Source organism: Cherax quadricarinatus, chromosome 15, assembly GCF_038502225.1.
Source record: "Cherax quadricarinatus isolate ZL_2023a chromosome 15, ASM3850222v1, whole genome shotgun sequence".
NCBI lineage: Eukaryota > Metazoa > Arthropoda > Malacostraca > Decapoda > Parastacidae > Cherax > Cherax quadricarinatus.
The window spans coordinates 44,978,203-44,994,570 of NC_091306.1; the positions used below are offsets into that span (position 1 = coordinate 44,978,203).

Genomic DNA, 16,368 nt, shown 5'->3' on the forward strand with positions numbered 1-16,368 from the left:
CATTTTAGTCGTCTCTTACGACACCCATGACTTACGGAGGAAGAATACTGCAGCAGGCCAGGATTCTACCCCACGACATATTGTCCCGCCTCAAGAGGCCACTCACTGTACATGTCACCTTACCAACTGAGCCATCGATCTTACAAACATGAGCCTAGCGAACTAGGCTTGTTTCATTCTGAGAGGACACTCTTGGCAGTGGATGCTCAAGGATTAATTTCATCCTCCTCCTGTATTAATACCCGCCTCCATAAGTAGTCTATATAGAAATGAGATCACGAAACAAGTGGTTTTGAATCATTTACCAACTGCGGCAGGCCAGGATTCCACCCAACATCACATTGTTCCGCCTCAAGAGGCCATACGATGAATACACACACACACACACACACACACACACACACACACACACACACACACACACACACACACACACATATATATATATATATATATATATATATATATATATATAGAGAGAGAGAGAGAGAGAGAGAGAGAGAGAGATACAGACAGACAGAGACAGAGACAGAGAAAGAGAGAGAGAGAGAGCTAGGGATCCTTAACCTAACCTTGTCAAACCCTGTGTAAAAAAAAAAGGAGAGATAGATGAAACAGAAAAGAGAGTCAGTAAATAACTGTACAGGTGTAATGAAGCCGTTCAGTTGAGGCTTAATTCTTCCTACATATAAGGATGATAAAGTTAGACTGGTGGTGGTATTGAGGTCAGAAGTGAGTGTGTCACCAGGGATAAGCGGGTGGTTGCTTAAATGACAATAATCTTTGATTGCATAATGAGAGGGTTTAGACAGCTAGTATAGAAAGATGCAGCTATACGTTCTGAGAAGTGGTGTATAAAAATCCGGCGAGTTATTTCTTACGTATTGATCATTACAACTGAAACACAAACAAATAGACAATACTGGGCCTCAGGTTACAAGGCAGAAGAGCTAATACGTATTACGTTACGGGCATTTGTCAAAGAAGAGGATCATTTCGGTATATTACAGAGTTCCTATCTAATGTAAAACCTCTTATTACCAGAGTAAGATAGCGTAATATATTTCCTCAGGTTCTGTGTCAGTTACTGGAAATGATACAATTTTGGTGTTTATAAATGATCAATGTATATTGTAAGATAATTTACTTGGATGGGATTTTATAAAAAGATAATTAAACATTTAACTTCGGCATCTATTAATAAATGTTATATTAATAAATGCTCTAACACTACTTGTGCAAGGTTAGAAAAACTTGTAATCTGAACTTGAGCCAGTAATCGGCGCCGTAGGTTTGAAGCCGATAGAATGAAGCATTCACAAAAATAGGATGAAAAATCATTATTCCGGTTTTCCAGATTTCTTCAATAATATTGGGAAAGTTGGCACCTCAGGCCAAAAGCAATTCAAACCTTTCACTATGTAAGATAAAGAAGCTTTATGGGTTTCAAATCGATCAGATGTGGCATTATCCAGTTACTGCACAGAAAACGATTCTGTTAATAAAATACTGCACAAAAAACGATTCGCTTAATAAAAACTAAAATTAAAACTTAACCCAAAAACTAGTTAAACTTTTCATTTAGTAAAGCACACCAGCCCCGAAAAACTAAGTCAGTCAGATGTTTAATACTTATTTCAGTGAAAATAATGCAACACCATTTTTTAAATAATAATGACAAATTTGGACCTACACACACACTAATAACAATACATAGATTCTTTTAATTAAGATACACCCGAGTTGAAAGTTTACAGCCCATCTGAAGACAAATTTTTAAGTTACGGCCTGGAAACCAAAATCAGGCAATGACTATATAAAATTGACAAATGAGCAACTGCCCTAATTATACCTCAACAAAACTGACGTTTTTTAAAAGTCGATCGGATGTGGCCTTTTCAGGCTATAAACGAAAATCTTGGAGAAAGAGAAGAGTACTTGAGTCGTTGGAAAATAAATTATTTTAACGGTTCACTAAACTCGTGAACCCCAATAAAAACGCGAGTTTCCAATGTTTCTCAGCTCTTCTCAGTTACATTGTATTTCAAATTCTCTACATCCTGTAATAACGTACTTTAATAAACTGGAATATCACACATCTCCTGTGAGCTCCCAGAAAAGGACACGTGAGAAGCTGAAGTGAAATGTAGCAAATTGGCAACCAGATTACAATAACAGTCCAAAGCTCTTTCAAGATATATCCGCTTTCAAGGGTTAAATTTAGCCTATCGAATGGGGCAGCCATGAACTGTAGCCTGAAAAACCACTATTTTAATTATTATTCTTTTCAGTAAAACTGATAAACTGACACCTACACAGCCCACGATCACTCGGAAAATGTAATCACAATACACCAGCGTTCAGGTACTGAAAGAGATCAGAAGAGGTACCTACCTGGGGTATACCTGGAGGGTGATCTGGGGGTCAATGCTCGCCGCGGCCCCGTCCTTCATCAACCAGGCTGTTTCTGCTGGGTGCATGTAGTCCAACGTACGAACCACAGCCCGGCTGATCGGGTACTGACTCCATCGCACACTAACCAATTTGTTCAATTATTATAATCAAAACCAAAAGTTATATTTGTTCAATAAAACCGGAAAATTAAAACTTACAATCTACAAACTCAACGCAAACTTTCTTTTGAAGAAAGTTTTGTATGGAAGTTTGAAGCTTATTAGAAGAATCATTCTCCTGTCATTGGTCCGAATCTCACATTATTAAAGATTAGCCGGTATTCTCCCGGCCCGGGCCTTTTCCAAGTGGTGGCCCGGCCTTGGCTCCCTCTTTAGGGAGTGTCTGAGACCTAAGTCTCCCATGGGAGGAGGCACAAGTACCTCCTCATCTTTGGGACCAACTGTCCCCAGGCCTAGCCACAAGCTAGGCCTCTCTGGTCTGCCATCCCCGCCCCAAGGGGACTAATGGGAATGACAGTCTTATGAGCTAAAGGCTCGGACTCAGGCACCTACCCTACCCTAGAAGGGTTAGGCATGGTGTCGATCCCGAATCTCACAATTCAAGGTTTATTACTGAATGTGTTAGTAAATCAGAAAATTTGTATCATGTCCTACACTTATGAGATGTTACGTTACTCATGAGATGCATCAGATGAGAAGAGGCTACGTTACTTATGAGAAAAATACACGATTTTGTTTTAAATTAAATTAATCAGTTGGCACCCACATTGCAATAACAATCAAACTCTTCTTAGGATACATCATTTTTTTGAAAGTTTGAAACCTGTCGAAAGAGGCTTTTTCAAGTTATCCCTGGAATGGTTTATGTAAAACTGATCAGAGAGCACCTGTCAATGTCCTCAGTTACACAACCCTCAACTTGTTACAGTAAACAAGCGCAGATTTACAGCCGATCGGATCAGGTTTCTCAAGTTATAAGCTAAAACTGATAAAAAAAATCTAGTAATCTACTTAACGATAGCCCATCAGGAAGCCTAATGAAATACGATTGCTTACAGTTCCCACAGCAGGCATAAAATTTGGTGACCGCGCTGGTTTCGAAAACTTCTGATATGATGTGTAACAATTATCAAAACTCATTCTGATGAGACCTCATTTGATAGTTCCAAGTTGTGGTCAAGTCCTCTACGGGAACACTCTAGGGTGGAAAGACGACCCTAGTTGTGTGTGGTGTTGTCATGTTAGGACATAAACTGCGATGCTGAAGTCATGATATGAAGGTCAGGCTAAGGTATGAAGTGGCCTGAATCGTGAAAACTAATGACCTGGGATGGCGACGCCATGATGGGCAACCCCAATCGCAATGTAAATTCTCTCTAGTCTACGGTATAAGCTGGTTAGGCCAGCCTAAACTCTTCAAAACAATGACTTACAGTTTTGACTTGTGTACAGTACATGAGTTTCCATGAAATTATATTAGTAGTGACCCTCCTTAATAACACTACACAGAAGAACAACTAGTTTAGAGAAATCCCTGTGACATAACATCCGGTGCAGTTAAAGATATGTCAGTGTACATCTACAACATGGCGATAATACTGACAGTATGATGTACAAACTACTAAACAAGGATTATTATTATTATAATTATGGGGGAGCGCTAAACCCGTAGGATTATACAGCGCATGTAGGGGGGGGGAAATGGAAGGTACTCAGGCTCAATTCAGGGAACTGGAGCACATACCCAATTCCCTAGATCAAGAGCCCCTCGCCAGCGTCAAGGAACCTCCCTTGAGGGGACTAAACAAGGAGTACTACTGGATTATTTCCTGGGGGGGGGGGAGGCATTTAAGATATGGAGCATAAGCGACTAACTAAAGAAATTTCCAACATCTTCAACAAAAATCTTCTACAGATTTCTCCAAACATTTCACCCCGTATTGTAGACAAAAAACTAAAAATAAAAAAAAGAAGCCTTGGCAACATAAAACATTAAATCTGATACTGAATAATATTATCAACAGGTTTTTCTAGAAAACTAACCATCACCTAGGCAGTTAGGAAAGGCAGCATAGATTTCACTTTCTCGAAATCACAGTTACACCAAAGCTTGTGTCTACACTATACCCCGTGGAGTTGTGGCAAATATTACGTGGTAAGCAAGTTTGCAGTACCCAAAACACCAAGAACGCAGGTGTCACCATCATGACCACCTGACACACTGTCATGGAACAACATTAAGTAGATAATTAAAAAGGCAGACAGTAAATAAATATGAGCCACCCAGACGTAGCAGTTATACATAAAAGCAACATCAAACAGAATCTGAGATAAATTATCTGTATAACTACGCAACTTATTCCCCGAAAACATGGCCCAACACCTGGTTTAGAGCCCTGTCTCGCCTCACCCGCTGTGAGAGTATAAAAGTCGTAGTTGTGTATCCATCTTAAGACATTATAACAAGTAACCTTTGCCATCAAGGACGCTCTTAAGCAGCACCTGACAGGACAGCTCTGACGAGCCGCTGAGCTGGTCACGATATGAACAGAACTTGCCTCAGGCAAGTCTTTATTATTCATTAAAGGTTTACTTTTCTGTTTCATTTTACAGATTTGTCGGCAATCTGTCTGTCACTCACAGTTTCCTGTCCGATATAATTTATCATGTCGCCTCTAATGATTTCTCTAATATCGAACATACCCTGGCCATTTCACCTAGATCCTAGCCGTTAAAAAAAAAATCCTTCTTGATGTGGCCAATAAAGTTAAACGAACGCTGTAATATAAAAAGCGTCCTATATTGCTATGCATAGAATCACCTTTCATATCAGTATTTTAAAACACAAAACAACCGCGTTAAATGTAGGGAAATGCATGGGAAGAAGAGAGCCCAATAATGGATGGCCTCAGAATGGGAGTTTACGGAAGCCCACTGATGAATATTTGTAACAATGGGAGGTTATAAGAGCCTATTCATATATGGACGTAAAGTACAAATATATTAGGAATCGTTTAAGAATGAGATGGTACAGGAGAATATGAAGAATTAAATAGTGGTGGATGAGTGAAGGCAAGTGTTGTGGGAGGCAGTTAATGACATCTGATGATGCTAGGCTGAGTCACCCCGGAGGGTGGATGAAAAGCAGGGGAGGAGAGAACCAGATATCAGACGGGCATGAGGGAAAAGAGAATAAATAAGAACTAGGAGTGAGAGGGGCAGAGAGAGAGAGAGAGGTATGAGAAGTGAGAGGAAGAGGTTAGGAGCAGTATGCTAAACAAATAAACGGGAGAAAAGAAGAGAAGGTAAATGGGCAAGGGGAAAATAGGGAAAGACCAACAGTAGACAGAGATGGGTCACTGAGGGACGGAAAATGGGGGGATTCAGGGAAGGGAACTGGACTCGAGTGGGAGATGAGGAAAGGGGGGACATTATTATTATAATCATGAGGGAGTGCTAAACCCGTAGGGATTATACAGCGCCTGTAGAGGACGGGAGATGGAAGGTAATCAGGCTCCATTCAGGGAACTGGAGCACAGATCCAATTCCCTTGATCAAGAGCCCCTCACCAGCGTCAAGGACCCTCGCTTTAGGAGAAGGGGGAGACAGGAGGGTGAGGGGTTAGGAGCAACGCTCATGCACGAGACGGTTACTAACCCCCAACAGCCAGTAACTTGACGCTATCTGGGGGTTTTACGCTCCGTTATCCACTGTCCAGTCTGGCGTCACGATACAGTACATCCAAATACCTGTCCTCACTCTCGTAGTCAGTCCTCACACACAACAATGACACACAGAACCAGCTCTCACACCAGTCCTCACACTACCAGCTCTCACACCAGTCCTTACATTACCAACTCTCACACCAGTCCTCACACAATCAGTTCTCACACCAGTCCTCACACTACCAGCTCTCTCACCAGTCCTCACACTACCAGCTCTCACACCAGTCCTCACACTACCAGCTCTCACACCAGTCCTTACATTACCAACTCTCACACCAGTCCTCACACAATCAGCTCTCACACCAGTCCTCACACTACCAGCTCTCTCACCAGTCCTCACACTACCAGCTCTCACACCAACCCTCACACAACCAGCTCTCACACCAGTCCTCACATTACCAGCTCTCACACCAGTCCTTACATTACCAGCTCTCACACCAGTCCTCTCATTACCAGCTCTCACACCAGTCTACACATTACCAGCTCTCACACCAGTCCTTACTTTACCAGCTCTCACACCAGTCCTCACACTACCAGCTTTCACACAGTTTACCATCACAAAACCAGGACTCACATAGCCTCCACACAACGAGCTTTCACACATCACTCGCAAAATCAGCACTCACATAGCCCAACACTCAAACAGTCAGCACCCAACTATCACAAAACCAGTCCTCACAAAACAAGCCCTCAAACAGTCAGCACTCACATAACTAGTACTCACGCACTGCTCCTGTGTATGGAATAGACTATTCTGAAAGATGGTAATTCCCAAGTGATAGTAATAACTCCAGCTATGCTGGAAGGCAAGCTGCAGTAGCTGATGAACCCTTACTGGAATGCTTGACGAGATCCTCATTGCCCTACTGAAGTCTCCAAGGTCAGGCTGACCTTGTATGAACACCATCCTGCATGATTCAATATGACAGAGAAACAGCTAGCTTTTGTTCCCACTGTGTAATTATCATATAGAATAAACAGTTGAGATTAAGACACATGTGCAACATCTGGGTATCTTTATTGTAGACGTTTCGCCATCCAGTGGCTTTATCAATACAAATTCTAGGACATAACTTGAAGACAGTAGAACTATGTACAGAAGATGAGGTAATCAGTCCCTCAACCTACGAGTAGGTGCGAAGAGCACCATAGTCGTGGAGAATCTCCACGACTATGGTGCTCTTCGCACCTACTCCTAGGTTGAGGGACTGATTACCTCATCTTCTGTACATAGTTCTACTGTCTTCAAGTTATGTCCTAGAATTTGTATTGATAAAGCCACTGGATGGCGAAACGTCTACAATAAAGATACCCAGATGTTGCACATGTGTCTTAATCTCATCTTGTCGGTATTGTATACCATTCGTACACAGAATAAACAGTAGCAGCACACTGCTGATGTATCCAGTTTTGTTAAAAAAAAAGTCAATACAGTGAACTTGGACGAGCTAAGTCAGTTATACTTCCATTTAAGATTAACTTAAATAGTCCGTCAGAAATAATCTGACGGACTATTTTGGTATCATCGGCAAACTTACTTATTTGTAGAAAATCGCAAGACTCTAGATTTCCGAACAGTATTTTCCAATGATAGAACATAAGAAAGAAGGAACTCTGCAGCGGGCCTGCTGGCCCATGCGAGGCAGGTCCAAGTCTCCTACCGGCTTAAGCCAATGACCCAACCTAGTCAGGTCAGGTCACACTCACTTAAGGAGCACAGCATCAGACCTATTAGCACAAGCTAGCCAGGTCCAATTCATACCCAATCATGTATTTATCTAACCTATTTTTAAAGCTACACAACGTTTTAGCCTGGTGGCTATCTAGGCTAGGCTATGTGAGGCACGGCACACAGTAGTATAAATTTAACTGTTAGGGGTAAATCGCCTGATTATAAATCTATTTGTCAGGGAAAAAAAATCACCTGTTGAGTTTATACTCAACAAAGAGTTCGCTACAGTTTACAGAACAGTGTTACGCACCATGAAGAGGAGTCTGGACGTTCAGTAATCATAAAAAAAGTTAAACCGCTAATAATTGAACAAACCCTAAGAGTAGCGGTGTACCTACCAGTCTGAGGTGAGGTTAGGTCGAGCACGTGGTGCAGGAGGTCAGGTAACAGGTAATGAAGCAGGGCGGCCGACCACGTGGTTACAACTGTCACTACTTTCACGGTACATCCCCGACCCTTGATGCATGTCACCTTACAGTACACACTACACACTTAAAATTAAAGATTTCTTATTATTTAGGCTTTCTACAGCACTTGGAGTTTGGTCACTGTATTGGAAGACGTTAATTCATAATTCAGTTAATTCCACCTCATTTATTTCCTCAAGAATCACTTGTATTTTTAGTTGCTGTTAAATTCTATTAAAAAAAAAAATGCATGTGGGTATGAGTAGGCATCATGACGCCAGGTTGGTAGCCTACTCAGGCCTTGGCAGGTCAGAGGACTAGCTGGGAGCCACACAACCCACCACCACACTTACCAGTTACACACTGCCAGCCTCGGCAGCATGGCGAGCTTCAACCCCAGCTCCAGTGACCTTCGTCTGCTACCACCACCGTCACCACCACCACCACCACCACCGTCACCACCACCACCACCACCGTCACCAACACCACCACCACCAACATCACCATCACCACCACCACCACCACCACCGTCACCACCACCACCACCACCGTCGCCACCACCACCGTCACCACCACCACCGTCACCACCACCACCACCATCACCACCACCAACATCACCATCACCACCACCAACATCACCATCACCACCACCACCGTCACCACCACCAACACCACCATCACCACCACCAACATCACCATCACCACCACCACTATGGAAAATTTTCTAGGGTGCTTACCTGTATGTACCTCAACATTATATACATACCAGTAATCTCATTGGGAGACAATCATATTGTTTACCGTAGTCACCCCGTGTAGACATGTGAGAAAACTTAACCACCCCTGGTCGCACCAAGTGGTCCCCTCGACCTCACAATCTTATCCATATCTATTCGAGACCAGTATGGATTGGGTAGCACCCACAAGTACGGTGCTACTAATTAATTGTGGACTGTATAGATTATATTAGTTTAGCTGAATGAAGGGGAGGGGGGTAGGATACACCTGGATACATCCATCAAGGAAAACATTTATACATAATCCCACCACTTACCAGATGTTCTCTGGTGGTCACTTGATGTAGTTGGATCACTCATAACCTATCTAATTACAACATAACACAACTGGCCAGCATAAGTTTGTTATAACTAGAAGGGTTACTTAACTGTGGGTGATTGATACTCCTTATTTCTTCCATTCACCATCTCAGTTTCGATGTCCTGCTACACCGACACGGTTCTCATTCCGGCAGGACGAGGTATCCGTCGGTTTGTCCCGGTTAGAAGTCGTGATTCCATAAATCTCCATTATCCCCGGTACGAGAGTCACACGTTCACTCGGAGCAAGGCGCTCTATTTCACATCCCGCATTCTCTTAACTCAATGTTATTATCACTGATTACATTACCATTCACAAGACGATTTAACGTCTCATAACTATTATACAAATTAGAGGTCACTCCATTAAGATCTGAGGCCGATGAGCGAGGATTAACACACGGGCATGTCCCCTGGACACACCCTGGCCGTGCACCTGCCACCCGGTCCTACTCTTATCACACTTTTTACCACTCTATTACCGTGGTCCCGTAAATCACGTTCCCTCACTCTCCACCAGGAACAGTTACGACACTTCTTATTATGAAATGAGGCCTATATTAATCCTTAGGCCGCCGTGAATGTCAATTTTGTGGTTCCATGCTTTCTCAGCTTCTTCACCACATTCAAAACAATCCGCGCCTCTCCCCCCCGCACATCCGCGCATGCGCAAAGGGAACTCTTGGTTCTACTCTTATTTTCAAATACATTTTTGACCCATATAGACACATTAAACACCTATTAGGCACTATAGTTTCGGAAAATTAAAAAATTTTCCACAACCACCACCGCCACCACCGCCACCACCGTCACCATCACCACCACCACCACCACCACCACCGTCACCACCACCACAACCACCACCACCATCACCACCACCATCACCACCACCACCGCCACCGCCACCATCATCACCACCACCACCAACACCAACACCGCCAACCCCACCACCACCAACATCACCACCACCACCATCACCACCACCACCATCACCACCACCAACATCACTATCACCATCACCACCAACGCCATCCCCACCACCACCGTCACCACCACCACCACCGTCACCATCACCACCACCACCACCACCGTCACCAACACCACCACCACCAACACCAACACCACCACCGCCAACCCCACCACCACCAACATCACCATCACCACCACCACCATCACCACCACCAACATCACCATCACCATCACCACCAACACCATCCCCACCACCACCGTCACCACCACCACCATCACCGTCACCATCACCACCACCACCACCACCGTCACCAACACCACGTCACCACCACCACCAACACCAACACCACCACCGCCACCCCCACCACCACCAACATCACCATCACCACCACCACCATCACCACCACCAACATCACCATCACCATCACCACCAACACCATCCCCACCACCACCGTCACCACCACCACCACCACCACTACAACCACCACCTGCCACCAACACCATAAGTCCTCGTTGTTTTATTTACCCTGGAGTGTGTGGTGAAGGGAGTCCGTATGTTGCTTTTACACAGAGGGTTAGTCTTCCACTTTACAATGTTGGAGGTGGGAAGGGGGTGAATAAGAGGGTTTCCCTAGCACAAAGCTCTATTCTTCCAGTACTGTGGAACTGACCATCAGTTGTTTATTATATTTCAATACAAGTACAAAGGGGTATACATAAGCAATATTTATACTCGAGGAACAGTACACAGTAATTATCGAGAGAATGGTACACTGTAGTGTAGATTTTATTCGGATTGTTAACATTTAGGGTTAGAAATGGAGGATAACCAAATAATACATCAGTGGTAAGAGATAAGATATATATTAATATCTTTACTGTGTACAATACAGGAGCATAAACGGAAGACTGTAGAAGAGGGGGTAATCAGTCCCTCAACCTCGAAAAATTATGTACAAAGAGCAGTAGCTATTGAGTCCACTAGCCTTGGAGCAGGATGTGAGCATGGTGGTCATAGTATATCTGGAGCGCCGACAGGAAGACATGCCAAATAAGTTAAGTTGGGCCAGTGAACAGAGGTTAGCAGGTAGGTTGTGATGTCCCCAGTACCAAGATTTTACGATGTTGTTGTGTCTGACAAGTGATATATCAGTGGTATACGACTCAAGAAATCGTAATGACACGATTGCAAACAAACCATACCCCCGGCCGGGATTGAACCCGCGGTCATAGAGTCTCAAAACTCCAGACCGTCGCGTTAGCCACTAGACCAGCTAGCCACAATAAGATTCATCCAACTAGGTATATTTCTACACCATAGGAAGGTTAGCACAGGCACCTCTGTGACCACAAATGCAAGTTTTTACAGACGAATCACGGCCACGCTAGCTGGAGATTCGTCTGTAAAAACTTGCATTTGTGGTCACAGAGGTGCCTGTGCTAACCTTCCTATGGTGTAGAAATATACCTAGTTGGATGAATCTTATTGTGGCTAGCTGGTCTAGTGGCTAACGCGACGGGCTGGAGTTTTGAGACTATGACCGCGGGTTCAATCCCGGCCGGGGGTATGGTCAGTGGTATACAATACAATACCGACAAGTATTACATACCACTGAGGGATTGATTGCCCTCTTCCGTTTATGTTCCTGTATTATATTGATGAAGCCACTGGTTGGCGAAGCTCGTCGATCAGGCCCTGATCCACCAGGTAGGTTCCAGGTAGGGTGACCCACATGTTGTACATGTCTAATTCATTAACTTGTCGGTGTTGCATGCCACTGATAAATTATTTGTCAGACACAACACCGTGAAATCTCGGTACAAAGGACATCTCTCCACACCCTACTTACTAACCTCTGGCCCAACTCTTGAGCATGACCTACTTCCTGGGTCCCGCCTACCAGTGTCAAGGACTGTCTATAATAATAATAATAATAATAATAATCTTTATTTCTAATAATCTTTTGTTTCTAATAATCTTTATTTCTAAGTGACATTAATAACATACTACTATATAGAAAGCCCTTTGTTATGCAGAGCATTTCGGGCAAATTAGGTCAATTTTGTCCTCAGGATGCGACCCACACCAGTCGACTTACACCCAGGTACCTATCTACTGCTAGTCGAACATGGATATCAGGTGTCTTAAGGAAACACGTCCTAATGTTTCCATCCGTACCGGGGATCGATCCCAGGACCTCAATGTGTGAGCTGAATGCGCTAGCAATCAAGCTGCACCTCATAGGATTCAAGTTTATGAGCTCATTCCTACCTGCTTCTTCTTTAGACTCAGCAAGACTAGGATTCTGATCCCCTGCTCCTAAGCTGAGGGACTCATTACCTCATCTTTTGCTATCTTCTATATATATAATACAGGATCCAAGATACTGCACATATTTTTAATTAATAACCAAATAAATTCGGTTCAAGTCGGACCGAAACGTCGTCGTAAGTTCCTCTCTCCTGTGTGCGGGTTATTTATGTATTGTTCCAATCACGGTATTGTGCCTTGTTCTTCATGATCCTCTTCCCTAGGATTGTCAAGAGAACAGAAACAACAGGTTCAAGGAAACATGCCCAACGTTCCCACTTGTGCCCAGATTATAGATGAATGGTTCAGAGAACCGACACGTTGATAAATAAGACACATGTGCAACTCTTGGGTATCTTTATTGTGGAAACGTTTCGCCACACAGTGGCTTCATCAGTCCATACAAAGGAGAATCGTGAAGAACAGGAGGAGAATGAGGTAATCAGTCCCTCAACCTTGAACAGGGAAACTTCATAGGGTACCTTCTTATGTGAGCCATGAGCCACCCTGAACTAGGACAAGTTAGTGTTATGCGAGTATCTGCATTAATGTGAAGAGAGTTCACTCTGTAAGAACATAATGACCCATGATTGTATAAATGTCGGCACATTGGGACGTTTTTGCAAGTGACATCATAACGTCACTAGTTACAACATGGTGTGATGAAGGCAACATGGAGATAAGCACCTTGGACTATTTTGTTATAATTCTCAGGCTGTAGGCTGGTTTTGAGTTTGTGCTCACATAGGCCGGACTTGAGTCCTGGAGATGGGAAGTACAGTATCTGCACTCTGAAGGAGGGATGTTAATGTTGCAGTTTTATAACTGTAGTGTAAGCATGTTTCTGGCAAGACAGTGATGGAGTGAATGATGATGAAAGTTTTTATTTTTTGGGGGCCACCCTGCCTTGGTGGGAAACTGCCGATGTGTTAATAAAAAAATAAATCTCAGGCCGTAGGCTGATTTTGGGTTTATATTTATGCTCGCATGAGGAAGCTAGAAGCTGACTAGGAGAGGGTGGTTATGGCGACCTGCTGGTACATAATTATTTTTCTTCCATGTCCTGGTCTTAATTAACTAGTAGCGGTGTACTAGTGTGTTTTTGTAAAATGTGAAATGTGTGGTCCTAGGGTGGATTTTTTGTTTATAATTTATAGTTGCCCCTAGACAAGTTTTTTTTTTTTTTAATCCCCCTTCCCAGGGCTCCAATATATTTCGTAACGAGAATAAAAAATTCACACTATTTTACACTTAAAATCGTCCAGTCTGCTCCCATAAATTTAACTTTCACTCCCCTCCATCAGAGATTTTAATTGGGTAACTTTTTTGAAGGCTTGAAGGTCACGTTAGTAGAGGTCATCGAAAAGTTGTAAGTGGAAGTAAACAAAGTTTTCGAATCGGCAGAAGAAAATGAGAAGAGGTACAATAGGGACAATTTTGGAAATATAAACACAAATGCAGTATAATGTGATCCTTTATTGACAACGTTTCACCCACACAGTGGGCTTTTTGAAGTGTGTGACTTGAAAAAGCCCACTGTGTGGGTGAAACGTTGTCAATAAAGGATCACATTATACTGCATTTGTGTTTATATTTCCATTGTGTCGGTATTTTATACCATTTATTTCCAGGGACAATTTTAAACTCTCTCTCTCTCTCTCTCTCTCTCTCTCTCTCTCTCTCTCTCTCTCTCTCTCTCTCTCTCTCTCTCTCTCTCTCTCTTTTACATCCATTATTTTCCAGATACTTTCGTGATAGACGTACACCGTTTCTCTAGATATTTTAATAGTTAGAAGCAGTATATGTACATGAGGGGTAGATGTAGAACTAACACGAGAAGCGGACGCTCTTTTTAGGGGGTGACAAAACAAAAAAGTGGAGCTTGAGAAAGTAGTGGCGGGGTAATGAAAGTACTGGGGGGCGGGAGGAGGATGTTGTTGTGGTGATTAATACTGGAGGAGGGCACAGTGTTTTACTGGGTATTGTGGGGAGAGTAGTGGGGGTTCACTCGTCAAAGCAGGAGGTAAGAATGTAGTTATATTTTATACCGAATCTCGGCGCTTTGTGTCAGACTGGTAAGAAAAAAATAGGACCCTATCTGATCCACATCACCCCAAGTGCATCCTAGCGTCGTCTGCCACATCCCAAGTGGAACCTAACTACCTACCTGGAGGGCATTCTCTCAGTAGTAGTAACCAGTTACCAGTCTCAGTAGTAGTAACCAGTTACCAGTACCGTCTGACTCAACGATCAACCGTCTCTTGAGTCACGGTCTTTCATATTGTGCTGAGTTGACACTATTTCAAAACACCCACTACGGGGTACTGGCCAGCCGGCTAGGCAGTATTACTAGAGTGAGCAAGGAGATAGGTAACGGCACGGTCTCTCTCCACATAACAGCAATTATAAGTAAAACAGCCTACGTGAGTATTTCTACCCTAATCCACGTATCGAACTCCCACATGATAATTCCGGGGATCAACGCCCCCGCGGCCCGGTCCACGACCAGGCATCTCGGTGGATCAGGGCCTGATCAACAAGGCTGTTACTGTTGGCCGCACGTAATCCAACGTACGAACCACAGCCCGGCTGATCCGGTACCGTCTTTAGGTATCTGTCCAGCTCTCTCTTGAAGACAACCAGGGGTCTTCCCGTAATGCCCCTTATTGCTGGTGGGAGGCTGTTGAACAGTCTTGGGCCCCGGGAACTTATGTTGTTTTCTCTTAGTGTACCAGTGACGCCCCTACTTTTCACTGGGGGTATGTTGCATCGCCTGCCAAGTCTTTTGCTTTCGTATGGAGTGATTGCTGTGTGCATATTAGGGACCAGCGCCTCCAGAATCTTCCAGGTGTAGATTATAATATACCTCTCTCGCCTGCGCTCTTGTGAGTACAAGTCAAGTGCTTCCAGGCGCTCCCAGTAGTTAAGGTGTTTGATGGAACTTATACGTGCAGTAAAGGTTCTCTGTACATTCTCTAGTTCTGCAATTTCACCTGCCTTGAATGGGGATGTTAATGTACAGCAGTATTCCAGCCTAGAAAGAATAAGTGATTTAAAAAGAACCATCATTGGCTTAGCATCTCTTGTCTTGAATGTTCTCATTATCCATCCTATCAGTTTCTCCCAGATGTGATAGTGGCATTGTTGTGATCCTTGAAGGTGAGGTCTTCGAACATTACCACTCCCAGGTCCTTCACATTACTTTTCCGCTCTATTGTGTGATTGGAGTTTGTAGTATACTCAGTTCTAGTTATTATTTCCTCCAGTTTTCCATAACGGAGTAGTTGGAATTTGTCTTCATTGAGCATCATATTATTCTCTGTTGCCCATTGGAAAACTTGGTTTATATCTTCTTGGAGCTTTGCCGTGTCCTTAATGGATGACACTCTCATGCAGATCCTAGTATCGTCTGCAAAAGATGATACAGTGCTGTGGTTTACATCTCTGTCTATGTCTGATATGAGAATAAGGAACAGGATAGGTGCGAGTACTGTGCCTTGTGGGACAGAGCTCTTCATTATGGCAGCATCTGATTTAACCTAGAGTCATTCCCCCCCCCCTCCTAGTGCTTCTTTGGCCCCTGATGAAATTAAAACAACTGTGAATGGCATTAATCTTTGGGGACGCATATAAAATGAGCGAAACGTTTTTTTCGGGGTTAGGCTGTGTGTGTGGGGGGGGTGGAGGTGTCAATTTTGGTAGATTCTGCACAA

At 43.5% G+C, this 16,368-nt stretch overlaps 1 protein-coding gene across 2 annotated transcripts in view; it reads right to left on the reverse strand.

Annotated features, from left to right (window-relative positions):
- Positions 1-8,717, reverse strand: part of LOC128703324 (uncharacterized) — a 176,719-nt gene extending 168,002 nt beyond the window's left edge. The window contains exon 1 of one of the 2 annotated variants that reach the window (XM_070085336.1): positions 8,210-8,717. The gene's annotated coding sequence lies outside the window, so the exon portion shown is untranslated. The remainder of the gene's footprint in view (positions 1-8,209) is intronic. The other variant, XM_070085335.1, reaches the window with a different exon arrangement.
- Between the last annotated feature and the right edge of the window lie 7,651 nt (positions 8,718-16,368).